We start from the raw sequence: 17132 nt of genomic DNA on the forward strand, positions 1-17132 counted from the left end.
TACATAAGGAATGTTGCGGCATGGTGGCGATGGACTCAAAAATTCTAGTTCTCCGTTCTCCGTCGATGTACTACGATGCTGTATTCGCCAGAGCGCCAGGCTATGGCGAATTGTGCCAGGACACAGCTGCCGTCCTTTTCTCGCCGCCACCTTGGAGGAGCTATGGTCAGGGCGCCCACACACAATGGGTTAGTGTTAAAAACGCCTATCTATGTGTCATGTCATAGCGGAACGACGCCACCGTCGGAGGAAACTAATGTTCTTAGGACTGATGATGGGCAGCGTTTTGATACCCAACGGGATATCGCGTCTGTCGACCATGCACGTTACGTTACGCTGCACTCTGAACAACGTCACCGCCCTGCCAACATTACGGCGGTCTCCAGACTCTCCTTTGGCACGGTTCCTGTGGATGCGGCGTTGGATGCGTCACGGAGGACGAAGTCCATGACGCTATCCAGACGGTCCTACGAACAGGTCGCCTGGTCCTGACGACCTCCCACTGGAGTTTTATCGGCCATCTCATCCCCTTCTGGCGCCGTGCCGATTCCCGACGGATTCCTCGATGGTTTCCTCATTCCCACCCACAAGCCTCGGGGTACCTGACGTATATGCGATTACCATCCGTTGACGTTACTCAACAGCGATGCAAAGATCTTCACCCGGCAGTTGGCTGCGGGGCCTAAACGGACAGCTCGGTACGTGGTTTCCCCCGACCAAACTTTTTTGGGAGGTACCAACAGCATTCTCACTGCCCTCTGCCGCTATTGGGACATAATCGCTCTTGCTCACGCTCTTCGGATGCCTGAACTTGCAGCAGCTGTTGACTTCAGCCAGGCGTTCGATATAGTCGATCTCGACTTCCTGGGTGTTCCGCAATATGGTCTAACCTGATGCTACCGTCGACGTGGTAATCCGTCTCGTTCGTGGAAAACGTCTTGTGTACTCTACAATGTCGGTCTCACTCCTCCCATGCCGATCCGTCGATCAGTGTGTAAAGGCTGTTCGCTGCCTGCACTGTCGAATGCATTCGCCATGGAACCGTCGCCGTGTGGCCTCCATCAACACCTCTCTGGGATGTCTCTTGGTGACCATGTATTCGGCTGCACTGCATATGAAGACGCTCTCGTCATCGTTATTAGTAGCGGTGCTGATGTGAGGGTGTCACTGACATTGGTTACTACCTAGGGCGAAGCTTCTGGTAGCTGCCTTAACGTCCAAAAATCGAGCGTCATGACTAGATGCGGTGCTTCATGCGGACAGCGCTGCTACTTTGAGTGTAGCTGATACTATCCGATGGTTAGGACTCGGTTTCGCAAGTGATATGAGACGGTCCATTGCCCTGAACTGCCGACGTCTAATTTCACAACTACGAGCTGGGCTCTTAGATCACCGTTTATACACGCTCGATCTTCTGCAATTCACACAACACGTAAATGTATATTTGGTGCCACGTATCCCCCCCCCCCCCCCACCCATCCCCCCACCCCCGTGGTACACTTTCTGTTCCGCCATAAATGGCCTGCCGCAAGCTAGTGGCATTGTGTTCGTTTGTTTCCCGCGGCTTACAGAGCGGTAGCCCTTTTCATTGGCTCTCACGTGACTTTGTGGCGCCGTTTTTCTACATGCCTTACCAATCTATTGCTGGAGGATCCTGCAACCACACTCCCTCTCAGCACCTATCCAACTTTCAGAAGTCCCGCCGCCCTCCTTTTACTGCCGCCACTTTTCCTCGAACTGAGCTACGTCCGTACTGCGATACTGCCGGCGCAGTTGACACCCACGAAGGCAATCTATGGTTTCCTTCAGCAGGACAGGTCACCGAATGTGGTTGAGGGGAAGCTTCCCCACGTCGACTGGCGTGCCATTTGGCGATCGGTGTGCGTTCCTTATCTTGACACTGGCGTCCAATCTGCATAGTTTCTTACTGTCAATTGGTAGCAAGTTCACAGTGTTAAGTATGCTGTTTAGGTTTTTATGTTGGTAACGTCATGTAGCGCCCTATATGAAATTCACTGACTGTGCTGTGTGCAGTCTGTGGCTGGTTGGCATTGTTGGAATATGCATATGAAACGTCCCCTTAGAAAAATTATAAATGACTGTGCTTAAACTGACACACAATATTTTTAGCGCAACGCAATCTGACTTTCAATAATCCCTACAAAAGAATGGCCCTGACTAACAATAACCTATACCTTTCATGAATCACTTACCTTACAAAAATCTTCGTTACTCGAACTACTGCAATACAGCGAGCGCCAATACTGCCAGCTAAATAAAAGATTCTAACTACTGAAGGCACTAACTACTGATAGGCATAGTTAGCAAATGAAAGATTTTGATAGAGAACAAACAATGTATTTACTTTAATAGTGTTCAAAAGTCGTAATATATATATATATATATATATATATATATATATATATATATATATATGTGGGGAGAGAGATGGCGGAGTTTTGAGAGCGGATGATCTGGACGTGTGTCCATCAGAGAGAGTAAATTTGTAAGAATGGATGTCATGAACTGATATATATATATATATATATATATATATATATATATATATATATATATATATATATATATATATATATATATATATATATATATAATTTACTATATATATATATATATATATATATATATATATATATATATCAGTTCATGACATCCATTCTTACAAATTTACTCTCTCTGATGGACACACGTCCAGATCATCCGCTCTCAAAACTCCGCCATCTCTCTCCCCACATCCACCACTGCTGGCGGCTCACCTCCAACTGCGCAACGTTACGCGCTGTTAACAGCCAACTGCCCAGCACTACAATAGCAAATTCCTACAATGCAAACCAGCCACAGACTGCACACAGCACAGTCAGTGATTTTCATATTGAGCGCTACATGGCGTTACCAACATAAAAACCTAAACAGCCTACTTACAACAGGATTCCAGGATTCACCTCGCAGACACTCCGCTACGTGTCGACTGTGATGTTTTGGACACAGACGAACACAGCATGGTGTGCAGGCCGGCGAGAGGTGTCTGGTTCTTGGTGCGGCAGATGTTGTCCCTAATTACCCGTACAACTCCTCATCAAGTACCAACTCAACTGCTTCTCTTTCCTGACGCGTGATACTTCCCGCGAGCGAAGACGATCTCTGTGAGGTGGATTTGTGGACACACAGAACGCTACTTGTTTGCTGATGGCGAGAAAAGTATCCTTGACTTTTGGAAGCTCCTTAATGAACGCCATTCTGCAGTTGCACGCAGTCCAAAATACAGACAATTTTCTCCAATTTCCTCTGCAGCCTATTCCTAAACCCCACCCCAAAGCTGCGGTGTTCCTGTCATGTAGAGTTGATCCCGGCCTTTTCCACACTTAGAACCGACATATTCACTGGTAATCGGAATGTTCTTCTCGGAAAAACTATATGTTGATAATCTCTATTAGTCTGAGGTCTTGCTGCACCTTCCTTGTCGTGTGACGCCGGTTTCCTCATATTGTCGGTGGAATTAATGACAAAAATAAATAAAAATAAAAGAACAAAAAGAAAAATAAATAAATTAAAAAAAGCGACCGCTCGTGGGAAGCGGGAAATCCGGTTTCGAGTCCTCGCCGAGCACTAATTTTCAGCGTCGCTATTCCATTCTACACCTGATGGTTGTCCATATTCTTAATTGCGAATACATTTAATGTGTTTACTTATTCTTCCACTCGGTTGAAGGTCAACACCGAGTCGCCATAACGTGAAAGAATAAGGAAACGGAAGTATGGAAAGTAAACATAAAATAATGTACCTTGAAGCGGTCTCCTCACAACCAGAAACACAAAGTAAAATAAAGAATGGGTTAAAAGCTTTAGTAGTACTTGCTATGAGTGATCGTTTGTGGATCTGTTCATAGTCTGGACAGACGCTGAAGACGTGAGAGAAAGGAATAAAAGCGTTTAACGTCCCATCGAGGAGAAATAGCAGCGCTAGTTCGCAATGGGGAAGAGTAGGCAAGGAAATCGTCAGTTTCCGCATCAAAGGAATCATCCCACTTTCGCCTAAATCTCTTAAGTGAAGTCAGTTTTAAAATACTAATTGCTATAACCAGTCACATTTACTGCTCTTCACACTACGCAGTTCGAAGTGCTATGCCAGCATTATCAGGCAAATTTGTAGCAATTAGTAAGATGCTCGAAATATATAAGCGTACGAATTTTTGTATAGAAGGTAAACAAGGATGATCGGGCGCGGATATGAACCTCTGCCCTCCTAAATGCGAATCAGATACGAAAGAATTTGTGTGGTGAAGAGGAAGTCTCAAGTTCAGAACGGCATACATAATACTCTATTACAGAAACCGAATGCCTTTTCGTCTGTTACGTATCACAGATGGCAATGGAACGCTATGCATTTATTGTAAATGAAAATATGGAACAGCTTTACGAGTTAGGTTGTTTGTCCCAACGTTAATTTCCCTATTGGAATTAAATTCATATCGAATAACTATGTGGGAATAAAATGTATTCAGTCACATGCTACATAGAGGTGAATTATCAGTTGCACGCAAGGCATAATGAAAAACTGACAACGCATGGTAATTAGCGGACTATGTTTGCCGTTACTAATGAGAATATTTTATGCTAAATTGATTGTGTCGCTAAGTCGTCAAGTATTTATCTTTGAAATTAATAATTATTTGACAACGGTCTTGCCGCAGTGGTAACACCGTTTCCCGTCGGATCACCGAAGTTAAGCGCTGTTGGGTTGAGCTAGCGCTTGGATGGGTGACCATCCGGTCTGCCGAGCGCTGTTGGCAAGCGATGTGCACTCATCCCTTGTGAAGCAAATTGAGGGGCTGCTTGATTAAGAAGTAACGGCTCCGGGCTCGTAAACTGACAAAAACGACCTATACTTGAGTATTGCTCATCAGTGTGGGATCCGTACCAGGTCGGGTTGACGGAGGAGATACAGAAGATCCAAAGAAGAGCGGCGCCTTTCGTCACAGGGTTGTTTGGCAAGCGTGATAGCGTTACGGAGATGTTTAGCAAACTCAAGTGGCAGACTCTGCAAGAGAGGCGCTCTGCATCGCGGTGTAGCTTGCTGTCCAGGTTTCGAGAGGGTGCGTTTCTGGATGAGCTATCGAAAATATTGCTTCCCCCTACTTATACCTCCCGAGGAGATAAGGAATGTAAAATTAGAGAGATTCGAGCGCACAAGGAGGCTTTCCGGCAGTCGTTCTTCCCGCGAACCATACGCTGCTGGAACAGGAAAGGGAGGTAATGACAGTGGCACGTAAAGTGCCCTCCGCCACAACCGTTGGGTGGCTTGCGGAGTATAAATGTAGATGTAGATGTAGACATGCCCCTCCATATCTGCATCCGGTGCACGCTGAGGATGACGCGGCGGCCGGCAGGTACTGTTGGGCTTTGATGGCGTCCTCGCATGTTTTTTTTTTTTTTTAATAACTGTTAGTGGTTTTTGATCTGTGAACTCACTCTCAGTAAAGCAGGTGTTATTTTGTTCGATTTCGCGACTGATAATCGAGGCGGAAGAAATGGTGGACTGATAGTGTCTGTTTGAAATGTAAGAATATGTCATACACGGAAGTTTCCAAACATGCATTTACATTTATACTTTAATAAATCACAGTCGAGGACGTGGTACAAAGTGCTTTTTATTGCACTACATTTTTAGAGTCATTCACGATCTATTGATGGATGGAGCGTGGGAAGAATGCTTGTCCTTCTTTTCTGAGCTGTAGTTTCTCTACGATCACCAATATACGTAGCAGGCTCAAGAACACTCATTACTTCTGTCCTGAGGGCCGGTTCTTGGAGTTTTAAAAGCAAGTTCTTGCGATTTCTAAGGCATCTCTCTTCATGTCTGCCCATTAAAATTTATCGACATGTGTATTGCAGTTTGCGCCAGTCAAACTTGTCTCTCGACATTTTGCACATCCCTTCTTCGGATGTGCTTGATGAGACGTGTTAGTCCGATGTTATACATGGTCATATATTAGCAGCAAAGTTCATTCTGTTTTGCAGATGACTGCAGTTTCCCAACATCTTACCAATGAACTACAGCCTGCCACATCTTTTACCTACAGCTGTAGTCTTCCCTCATGATTATTCAACACACCTACGAGGGCGTGCTGAGAAGCAATTTTTATGTGAAATCTCTTAAAGATTTTTTAAAAAGTTATTAAGGTTCTACATTTTTATTCTGCGCGTCTCAACATAGTAACCCTGGCGACGAACACATTTCTTTCAACGAGAGACCATTGATACCGTCACTGTAGAATGTTTAACTTGTTGACGGATCCACAGCCTCACCTCTTCTAGTATCGCTTCATCACTATAAAAGTGTATAACTAATCTAATGTTAACTTTTCTGTCACTAGGGGAGTAATCCGTAGAGTGCTGTAACATTCCTTATTTCTTCGCTTTCTTCTTCTTCTTTTAATTGTGAGTTTCTCCCACATCGACTCAAGGTCGGCATGATTATTTACAGCTTTGGCATGATTAGTTGAAGGGTGGCCGGATGCCCTTTCTGTTGCTACCCCGCTACCGGCTGGAATGGAATATGTTTGCTCCAACAGTCCGCGTGCAGTGTTATAAGTGAAAAAGTGAGCGAAAGTTTTCGAAGTGGTTGCGAATCCTGTAATTGGGGGGAGACTTAGGTATCAGCTCGGCATTCTACTAGTCGGATGTGGAAAACAGCCTAAATAGCACGTCTGGACTGGCCAGGACACCAACTCTTGTCGTTAATTCACCTTGCAGATTCCAACCGGAACTGGGCATCCCCTCGTTCCAGATCGGCGCTTTAACATGCACAGCTAACAGGACGGATAAATTCCTCACTTTCTACTGTTTGTTACAAAAAATGGTTCAAATGGCTCTGAGCACTATGGGACTTAACATCTGAGGCCGTCAATCCCCCAGAACTTAGAACTACTTAAACCTAACGAACCTAAGAACATCACACACATCTATGCCCCAGGCAGGATTCGAAACTACGACCGCAGCGATCGCGCGGTTCCTGGGTTGTTGGGTTGTTTTGGGGAAGGAGACCAGACAGCGAGGTCATCGGTCTCATCCGATCAGGGAAGGAAGGGGAAGGAAGTCGGCCGTGCTCTTTGAAAGGAACCATCCCGGCATTTGCCTGGAGCGATTTAGGGAAATCACGGAAAACCTAAATCAGGATGGCCGGACGCGGGATTGAACCGTCGTCCTCCCGAATGCGAGTCCAGTGACTAACCACTGCGCCACCCCGCTCGGTGCGCGATTCCTGACTGAAGGGCCTACAACTGCTCGGCCACAACGGCCGGCCTGTTTGTTACAGTTTTGGTTTTCGCGATATAGTTAGCGTCTAAGATAATCTTGAAGCGTCTGCCCGTGCACCTTGTACAATATCTCAGTGATGCTCTCCTGTTGGGACAAATAAGCCTGTGGCCATTAGTGCCGCACTTACCTGTGTATGCTCAGTATCACCTATTAGCCCTACGTGGTTTGGATCCCAAACGCTTGAGTATTATGTTGGGCTGGGTGTTTTGTGTGCATCTACATCTACGTCATTACTCCGCAATTCCCACTTGAGTCTCAGGCAGAGAGTTCTTTGAACCACTTTCAGACTATTTGTCTAACGTACCATGTGTGCGGGATAAATGAACACTTTAATCTTTCTGTACGAACTCTATTTTATTACGACGATCATTTCTCCTGACATAGCTTGGCGGCAGTAAAATATTTTCATATTTGTTAAGTAGCAATGGAGTGGTGGTACCGGGAGTTCCAGGCATACGTAATAACATTCCCATTCTTTTACTACACGTAGATATTTAAAGAGAAAATTCATTCGAGAGGTGAACCCCCAGTTAGCCTTACAGGAGAATCGATAAAACAATTTTAATAACACAAGGTTCAGAGCGCTGAACAAATAAGTATTTCTTTAAATAAAAATTTTAAAATCAATGAGCTGGGAAAATTTCAGTTTAAACTTTCATTCGCCCTTTATCTTTAGAAAACAACTAATATTGAGACAGCAGCTAATGAATCAGCCTGACATAAGCGTATTCAGAATCAAACAAAACAACTTTCAAATTATGTACTGGGTTCATCTGCCTGCATTTAGACTAAACAATTTTAGAGTGCCCACAGACAATCTCTACATAAGAAAACAAATCCAATCAACCAACATGGGAGACAAAATGGTTCAAGTGGCTCTGAGCATTATGAGACTTAACATATGCCGGCCGGAGTGGCCGAGCGGTTCTAGGCGCTACAGTCTGGAACCGCGCGACCGCTACGGCCGCAGTTTCGAATCCTGCCTCGGGCATGGATGTGTGTGATGTCCTTAGGTTAGTTAGATTTAGATAGATCTAAGTTCTAGGGGACTGATGACCTCAGAAGTTAAGTCCTATAGTGCTCAAAGCCATTTGAACTATTTGAACTAACATCTGAGGTCATCAGTCACCTAGTCAAATGGTTCAAATGGCTCTGAGCACTATGGGACTTAACATCTGAGGTCATCAGTCTCCTAGAACTTAGAACTACTTAAACCTAACTAACCTAAGGACATCACACACATCCATGGCCGAGGCAGGATTCGAACCTGCGACCGTAGCGGTCGCGCGGTTCCGGACGGAAGGGCCTAGAACCGCTCGGCCACAACGGCCGGCAGTCCCCTAGTCTTAGAACTACTTAAACCTAAGTAACCTAAGGACTTCACACACATCCATGGCCGAGGCAGGATTCGAACCTGAAACCGTAGCAGCGGCGCGGTTCCAGACTGACGCGCCTAGAAACACTAGTCCACAACGGCTGACCATGGGAGACAGAAATCGCACATATTTCAATAGCAATAAACAAGAATTTAAATTTAAATTCATGCACTGAGTTGACCGTCCAGCATTTCAGAATAAATAGGTAATCCTTATACAGTAGACAAATCTATTACTACACTGAATTGATAACTCAGACGTTAACATTACCCATATACAGCCCTCCTCCGAAAATGTGAATGACACCTTTTTCAACAATAATCAAATGAATAACAGTACACGCAATACTCACGTGAATAGCACATAATGTAATAAATAAGTTCTCGTCAAGGCAAGCACGCCCATCCGAAACCACGTGCACTGACCACAATAACACCATGAGCACTATTAACGTACTTCACTACAACCAACTGTCTGAGCAGTGAATACGCCTTTACGAGCTGTAACGGCCACTCGAATCCACATAGGGTAAACAATTGCAAACGACCATGTCACCCAACATCATCTTTTTTATGTAGTTGTTTAACGCCACTCAGGGTCCACATCTCAGCGAATGGCGGCATGCAGCAATTCCAGCGGACACCTTCGTAAAACTCTTCATGCCCACTCGATCCAACAACGGCTTGGAACCTCCTCTTGACCGACCATGTTGCCCGACCAGTCCAACTGATCACCGGGGCCAAGACTGCGGCCACTCTTCATTACCCATCGCTACGGCAAGGAGAAGTTTTCGTCGTTCACCTCCGGAACGTTCTACCCGCACGCTTTCAGCAGCACGCGGGCGATCCCGGAGCGCCCCCTCTGTCGTTGAGGACGTCAGAGGCGCCACTCGGCGGGAATTCAAAGTGGTTGGTCGCCGGCGCCGGAATCGAACCGTCACAGTATTCAAAGGAAAAAGTTAGCGACTGAAATTTAGTGAAAATATTTCGCCGCATCGGAAAATGGCTTTGTTTTAATGACTGTCAACTCAACTCTCTTATCATATTCGTGATATTATCTCCCTTGTTTCGCAACAATACGAAAAGAGCTTCCCCTCTTTGGACTTTTTCGACGTCCTCCCTCAGTCATATCTGGTAAGAATGCCATACATCTACATTTCTCTATCTCCTCTGTCAACCCGACCTGATACGGATCCCACACTAATGAGCAATACTCAAGTATAGGTCGAACGAGTGTTTTGCAAGCCACCTCCTTTGTTGATGGACTACATTTTCTAAGGACTCTCCCAATGAATCTCAACCTGGTACCCGCCTTACCAACAATTAATTTTATATTCCACTTAAATCGTTCTGCACGCATACTCCCAGATATTTTACAGAAATAACTGCTACCAGTGTTTTTTCCGCTATCATATAATCATACAATAAAGGATTCTTCTTTCTATGTATTCGCAATACATTACATTTGTCTATGTTAAGGGTCAGTTGTCACTCCCAGCACCATGTGCCTATCCGCTGCTGATCTTCCTGCATTTCGCTACAATTTTCTAATGCTGCAACTTCTCTGTATACTACAGCATCATCCGCGAAAAGCCGCGAATGGAATGAATGGTTAACCGTACCAGACAGGAAAGTTAGTGGTTGAGCAGACACTTAGCAACTAGTTTCAGTAGTACCTTTTTCTCCCCTACGTATGCAAACTATGTCATGTAGGAGACTTCCTCGAATTAACTGCACTCCATTAAGTGCTCTGGAACTGGCACTCGTTGAAACATTCAAATTGTCTTATATCTCTTTTGATACGCCGTCAGCATTAAAAAACTTTTACTGATTTAATTAAAGGGACTCGTAACACTTTGTGTTGCTCAGTTCTCTTTATTACTGTAGTTGCAAAGAAGGAAGTTCAAATGGTTCAAATAGCTCTGAGCACTATGGGACTTAACTTCTAAGGTCATCAGTCCCCTAGAACTTAGAACTACTTAAACCTAACTAACCTAACGACATCACACACATCCATGCCCGAGGCAGGATTCGAACCTGCGACCGTAGCGGTCGCGCGGTTCCAGACTGTAGCGCCTAGAACCGCTCGGCCACTCTGGCCGGCAAAGAAGGTTGTTCCTGAATGTTCTGTGGAACAAGCTTCGCTCTAACTCGCACCTATGGTCCTTTCTCCCTTACCTGCTCCGTACTCAACTTTTTAAAATTAGAAATATGTGCAGTTTTCGACTCTATTCGTAAGTGAGAACAGTGATGCCCTTTTTTTCTCTCTGTGTATAATTTCCTGTTTATCAGCTCTTCCTATTTCATGTCAAGTTATGGGTCTCATATAAATGTATTACTAAGCATTGATTTTGCTTATATTCGTCATGCAATTTTTTCTATAGTTCAATACTGGTGGTTCATAGAAAGTATTAATGGAAGAGACGATCGTGTTGTTACAGAACCATGGATAAGCTTACGGTATTACAGAGTCTCGGTACCTGAATACATCTGAAAGTATAGGTCAGAAGTGTTTCTCTGACTTCTGTTTCATTTCACTCAGTTTGATGGCACATCAGCCAAACCGTGCAAGTGCAGCATAAATGTGCTACGCACAACAGGAAAACTCATAAAATAAACATAACGCACGGCTTTAAAGTACTCGTCCTTCACAAGCCTGCTCTGAAAATGTGTCTAGAGCGTGTGATACCTATTAACAGTCCACACATTTTCGTCTCCACATGTTAATATTTGATGATGACTGCTCAGGTAATCTACAAACCATTTCGTGTAGCACATATTAAATATAAATATTTATCTATAATGTTAAAATTGTTTTCAACAGGTGTTGTCAGTGATGCTGTAATAGCCTTAGGGTCACTGATTCCCTCCACTGTATTAACTGAACCGAAAAGTTCAGGACTATCAGTTATTAGGAGATCTAAGACGTTGCTCTCAATAGCCGGTACATTAACTGCTCGAGGTAATTTTCAGAGAAACATTTTTTAGGGCACCCTCAAAAGAATACTCTAGCAGGGGACGGACAAGCGTAGTGAAGGAAGTCTCTTTAGTAGACCATTTGCTTCTTCTAAGTGTTCTTGCAGTAAAACTCAGTCTCTTGTTTGCCTTCCCCACAACATTATCTATGTGATCGTTCCAATTTAAGTTGCTCGTAACTATAAGTCCTAGGTATTTAGTTCAACCGCCAACCTTTGGATTTGTGAGATTTATCGTGTAACACAAATTTAACGGTTTACTTTTAGTACTTATGTGGATAAGCTAATAGTTTTTCTTTTTCAGAGTCGACTGCCACTTTTCGAGTCATACACATATCGTGTCGAAATCATTTTGCGATTGGTTTTGATCTCCTGAGGAGTTTACTAAACGGTAAATAACAGCAGTAGGAATGCTTTACTATTTCGGGCTACGGCAACGACTTTATCTCCAGGCTAAAAAAAAATTGGTTCAAATGGCTCTGAGCACCATGGGGCTCAACATCGGAGGTCATCAGTACCCTAGACTTAGAACTACTTAAACGTAACTAACCTAAGGACATCACATACACCCATGCTCGAGACAGGATTCGAACCTGCGACCCGTAGCAGCACCGCGGTTTCGGACGGAAGCGTCTAGAGCCGCTCGGCCACAACGGCCGGCTATCTCCAGGCATCCAGTGTCAGTCACCTACTTGGACACCTTGATTCCCCTACTCCCTCTCCCCTGGGGAACCACCAAGATCTGATCAAAGTCACCCAGGGGAATCATCCAGGCAACTGTGTCACGTCTGATAAAAAGGCCGGTAACCTCCTCACCTCCCCCTGGACCAACGAGGATCAAGCACCCCCTCCCCATGATCATCTCTTATAGCTGGGACACTTGAGTTGGAGGGGCGATTCCGCAGCTATACAGCATAGGGAGAGGATCAGGCTTTGTCTATTCGTTACTAACAAATAACGTTAAATCATGTCACTTGAGTTCTATTTGTTAATAACATTAATACATGACACCAGCAGAGACCACACCGACATAGATATGTAAGTACTCTCATTTTTACGGACTTTTAATTTTTTTTTCAATTTTACATATTTTCCACAGTTTTTCTATATTATGATATTATGACTAGAGGCACTTTTGAGCAGAGGGATAGGTTGTATCTACTTGTTTATAACAAATTACTTCACACTAGGTCTATTTGTTTAATGCCGCGCGTAGTGGCCGCGCGGTTAGAAGAGCCATGTCACTGATTGAGCGGACCCTCCCGCCCGAGGTTCGAGTCCTCCCTGGGGCATGGGTATGTGTGTTGTTCTTAGCATAAGTTAGTTTAAGTAGTGTGTAACTCTATGGATCGATGACCATAGCAGTTTGGTCTCATAGGAATTCACACACACATTTGTCTAACGTTACGTGGCGCCAGCAGACACCTCTGCTACGCACATGTCTGCTACGCACATGTCTAATAATTCTCAGTTTTACGAATTTTTCAAGTTTTCCACAATTTTACTTATTTTTACTGTTTGCTTTCAAAATTTTAAGTATTTTGTCCAGTTATGCAGAATATCCCTAATGCCACATCAATGTCATGATGCTCTCAGGAAATCACATGAAACGTCCCCTTTTTGAAGAATTATACAAGACTGTGCTTTAACTGACACACAATACTTTTTAGCGCAACGCAATCTGACTTTCAATAATCCCTACAAAAGAATGGCCCTGTCTAATATTAACCTATACGTTTCACAAATCACTTACCTCACAAAAATCTTCGTTACTCGAATTACTGCAATACAGCGAGCGCCACTACTGCCAGCTAAATAAAAGATTCAAACTAAGGAAGGCACTAACTACTGATAGGCATAGTTAGCAAATGAAAGATTCTAATAGAGAACAAACATTGTATTTACCTTAATAGTCATATTATACACTCCTGGAAATTGAAATAAGAACACCGTGAATTCATTGTCCCAGGAAGGGGAAACTTTATTGACACATTCCTGGGATCAGATACATCACATGATCACACTGACAGAACCACAGGCACATAGACACAGGCCACAGAGCATGCACAATGTCGGCACTAGTACAGTGTATATCCACCTTTCGCAGCAATGCAGGCTGCTATTCTCCCATGGAGACGATCGTAGAGATGCTGGATGTAGTCCTGTGGAACGGCTTCCCATGCCATTTCCACCTGGCGCCTCAGTTGGACCAGCGTTCGTGCTGGACGTGCAGACCGCGTGAGACGACGCTTCATCCAGTCCCAAACATGCTCAATGGGGGACAGATCCGGAGATCTTGCTGGCCAGGGTAGTTGACTTACACCTTCTAGAGCACGTTGAGTGGCACGGGATACATGCGGACGTGCATTGTCCTGTTGGAACAGCAAGTTCCCTTGCCGGTCTAGGAATGGTAGAACGATGGGTTCGATGACGGTTTGGATGTACCGTGCACTATTCAGTGTCCCCTCGACGATCACCAGTGGTGTACGGCCAGTGTAGGAGATCGCTCCCCACACCATGATGCCGGGTGTTGGCCCTGTGTGCCTCGGTCGTATGCAGTCCTGATTGTGGCGCTCACCTGCACGGCGCCAAACACGCATACGACCATCATTGGCACCAAGGCAGAAGCGACTCTCATCGCTGAAGACGACACGTCTCCATTCGTCCCTCCATTCACGCCTGTCGCGACACCACTGGAGGCGGGCTGCACGATGTTGGGGCGTGAGCGGAAGACGGCCTAACGGTGTGCGGGACCGTAGCCCAGCTTCATGGAGACGGTTGCGAATGGTCCTCGCCGATACCCCAGGAGCAACAGTGTCCCTAATTTGCTGGGAAGTGGCGGTGCGGTCCCCTACGGCACTGCGTAGGATCCTACGGTCTTGGCGTGCATCCGTGCGTCGCTGCGGTCCGGTCCCAGGTCGACGGGCACATGCACCTTCCGCCGACCACTGGCGACAACATCGATGTACTGTGGAGACCTCACGCCCCACGTGTTGAGCAATTCGGCGGTACGTCCACCCGGCCTCCCGCATGCCCACTATACGCCCTCGCTCAAAGTCCGTCAACTGCACATACGGTTCACGTCCACGCTGTCGCGGCATGCTACCAGTGTTAAAAGACTGCGATGGAGCTCCGTATGCCACGGCAAACTGGCTGACACTGACGGCGGCGGTGCACAAATGCTGCGCAGCTAGCGCCATTCGACGGCCAACACCGCGATTCCTGGTGTGTCCGCTGTGCCGTGCGTGTGATCATTGCTTGTACAGCCCTCTCGCGGTGTCCGAAGCAAGTATGGTGGGTCTGACACACCGGTGTCAATGTGTTCTTTTTTCCATTTCCAGGAGTGTATATAGCAGTTCATGACAGTCTTACAAATTTCAAAACTCCGCCATCTCTCTCCACACATCCATCACTGCCGGCGGCTCACCTCCAACTGCGCAACGCTACGCGCTGTTAACATCCAGCTGCCCAACACTACAATGGCAGACAACAATTCAATCTAGCCACAGACTGCACACAGCACAGCCAGTGATTTTCATACAGTGCGCTACGTAACGTTGCCAATAAGAAAACATACGTAACGTTGCCAATAAGAAAACATAAACAGCCTACTTACATAGCCCCCATGCTCCCCACAAAAAATTGTACAAATTGTTTTGGGCAGTGGCCAATAATGATTTGATAAAATTTTTCATAGTTACAATAACAAATATATCAAATACACACACATATTGATACAATGTTGGTCAAAAGCTAAAATTTTCTCACAGTCCATAAAGACAGTCCTGATCATTCATCACAGTAAAATTGCAGTTTTTTTTTCTCAAAGTCTGAGCAGTAAAAGAAAATGCACACCGAAGTAGTGGATTTCCATGCAGTCCTGAAGAAGTAGTGTTGCCCTTCCAACGGGAAGACAGTGCTGACTCTTGACATGCAGACAGGTAACGGTCCACAAGAGAGCAAACCCACCACAGAGTCAGTCGAAGTTTTGAAGAATATTGGTAGGTAGGTCGTCACAGAGCAGACCCATTGCAGTCCTGGTAGAGATTACGGTATTGGTGGGCCACCAGAGGTGCAGACCCACTGTAGTCCTTGTAGAGATAATGATATTGGTGGGCCATCAAAGATGCAGCCCCAATGTAGTCCTTGTAGAGACGGCTAGCAGCCATCCGTTGCGACTGTGCAGGTGCACAATCACCATCGAAGAGTCTTGCAGAGAATATAGCAAGTCCATAAACCACTACTAGTGCACTCACAAAGTTTTTTTCTAACTGTCTTTAGAACCAGCAATGCTGTTATCCAGTCCCTTGCTGAATGATTAACACACGTGCAAACACTAACAGTCCCTACTTCTCACATATTGTCCATATACTATGACCAACAGAAACGTGTGCAGTGAAATGATACTTAATTTGAAGAACTGGTGTCAATTACAATATTGTAACATGAGAATACAATAACAAAGGTACAAAATACATCATTAAAGAACTTAACAATACAGATAACATTTGTAGTAATACAGGCTTTACAAAAGAATAAAAATATATACATCAGTGTTACAAAAATAATGACATAAGTACATACATAAAAGATCAGAATAACTTTTGAAACATCAACTTCACACATGAGCATTAAAACAAAACAGAATAAATAATGTCTAAACATCTTTACAAAGTAAATAACATATTATTAATGCCAATTATATTTGAGGATAACAGTATTCCTCATCATAGTGAATGTAGCTTAGTATTAAAAGAGAAAAAAATTCTATGAAACAGTACACAGAGACAGGAAGAAAACAAATAGACAAGGGTACACAAACACATAGGGGGATAACACAATGGAAAGGACAGGGTTCGTTTTCAGTGTAACATTTGGTACTGCAGTATTTTGTGAACAAAACCTTTTTTGTTCTTCGAGATCTCCCTTCGTTCATCATTATTCCCAAAAAGTCCTATCTATACCTCTTTTCTGTATTCTAACCATATTTCTTTCAAAATAATTATGGCTCATTGTACAATACTCATTTTGGCCCAAATCGTTTTCATATAACTTCTCAATGCATTCTTTCCCTATTCTCCATAGTTAGGTTCTTATATAATCTAACTTAAATCTACTGAGCCCAGATGCTAAACTAAGGGATGAGGCAATGCAGCAGCACAAAACAATTAACACAAACAGCAATGACAAAAAATACAAATGGCAAAGCAAGCAGCATAAATTAGCAAATGCAACATTACAACTAATATAAGGCAATGTGCAGCAACCAAGAAAAATAGATCCGTAGTAAAACTGGCTTAACAGAGTAATACAAAGTCAAATTTAGTAGCACTATGCCTGGCAAACAGCAGCAGAAAATGAAATAACTTATACCTAAACATGACATAGCTCAAGCAGAAAAAATAGTACACTAAAGATAACAATGCAGATAAGGGAAATGTATAA

Source organism: Schistocerca americana, chromosome 1 (assembly GCF_021461395.2).
Source record: "Schistocerca americana isolate TAMUIC-IGC-003095 chromosome 1, iqSchAmer2.1, whole genome shotgun sequence".
NCBI classification, from domain to species: Eukaryota; Metazoa; Arthropoda; class Insecta; order Orthoptera; family Acrididae; genus Schistocerca; species Schistocerca americana.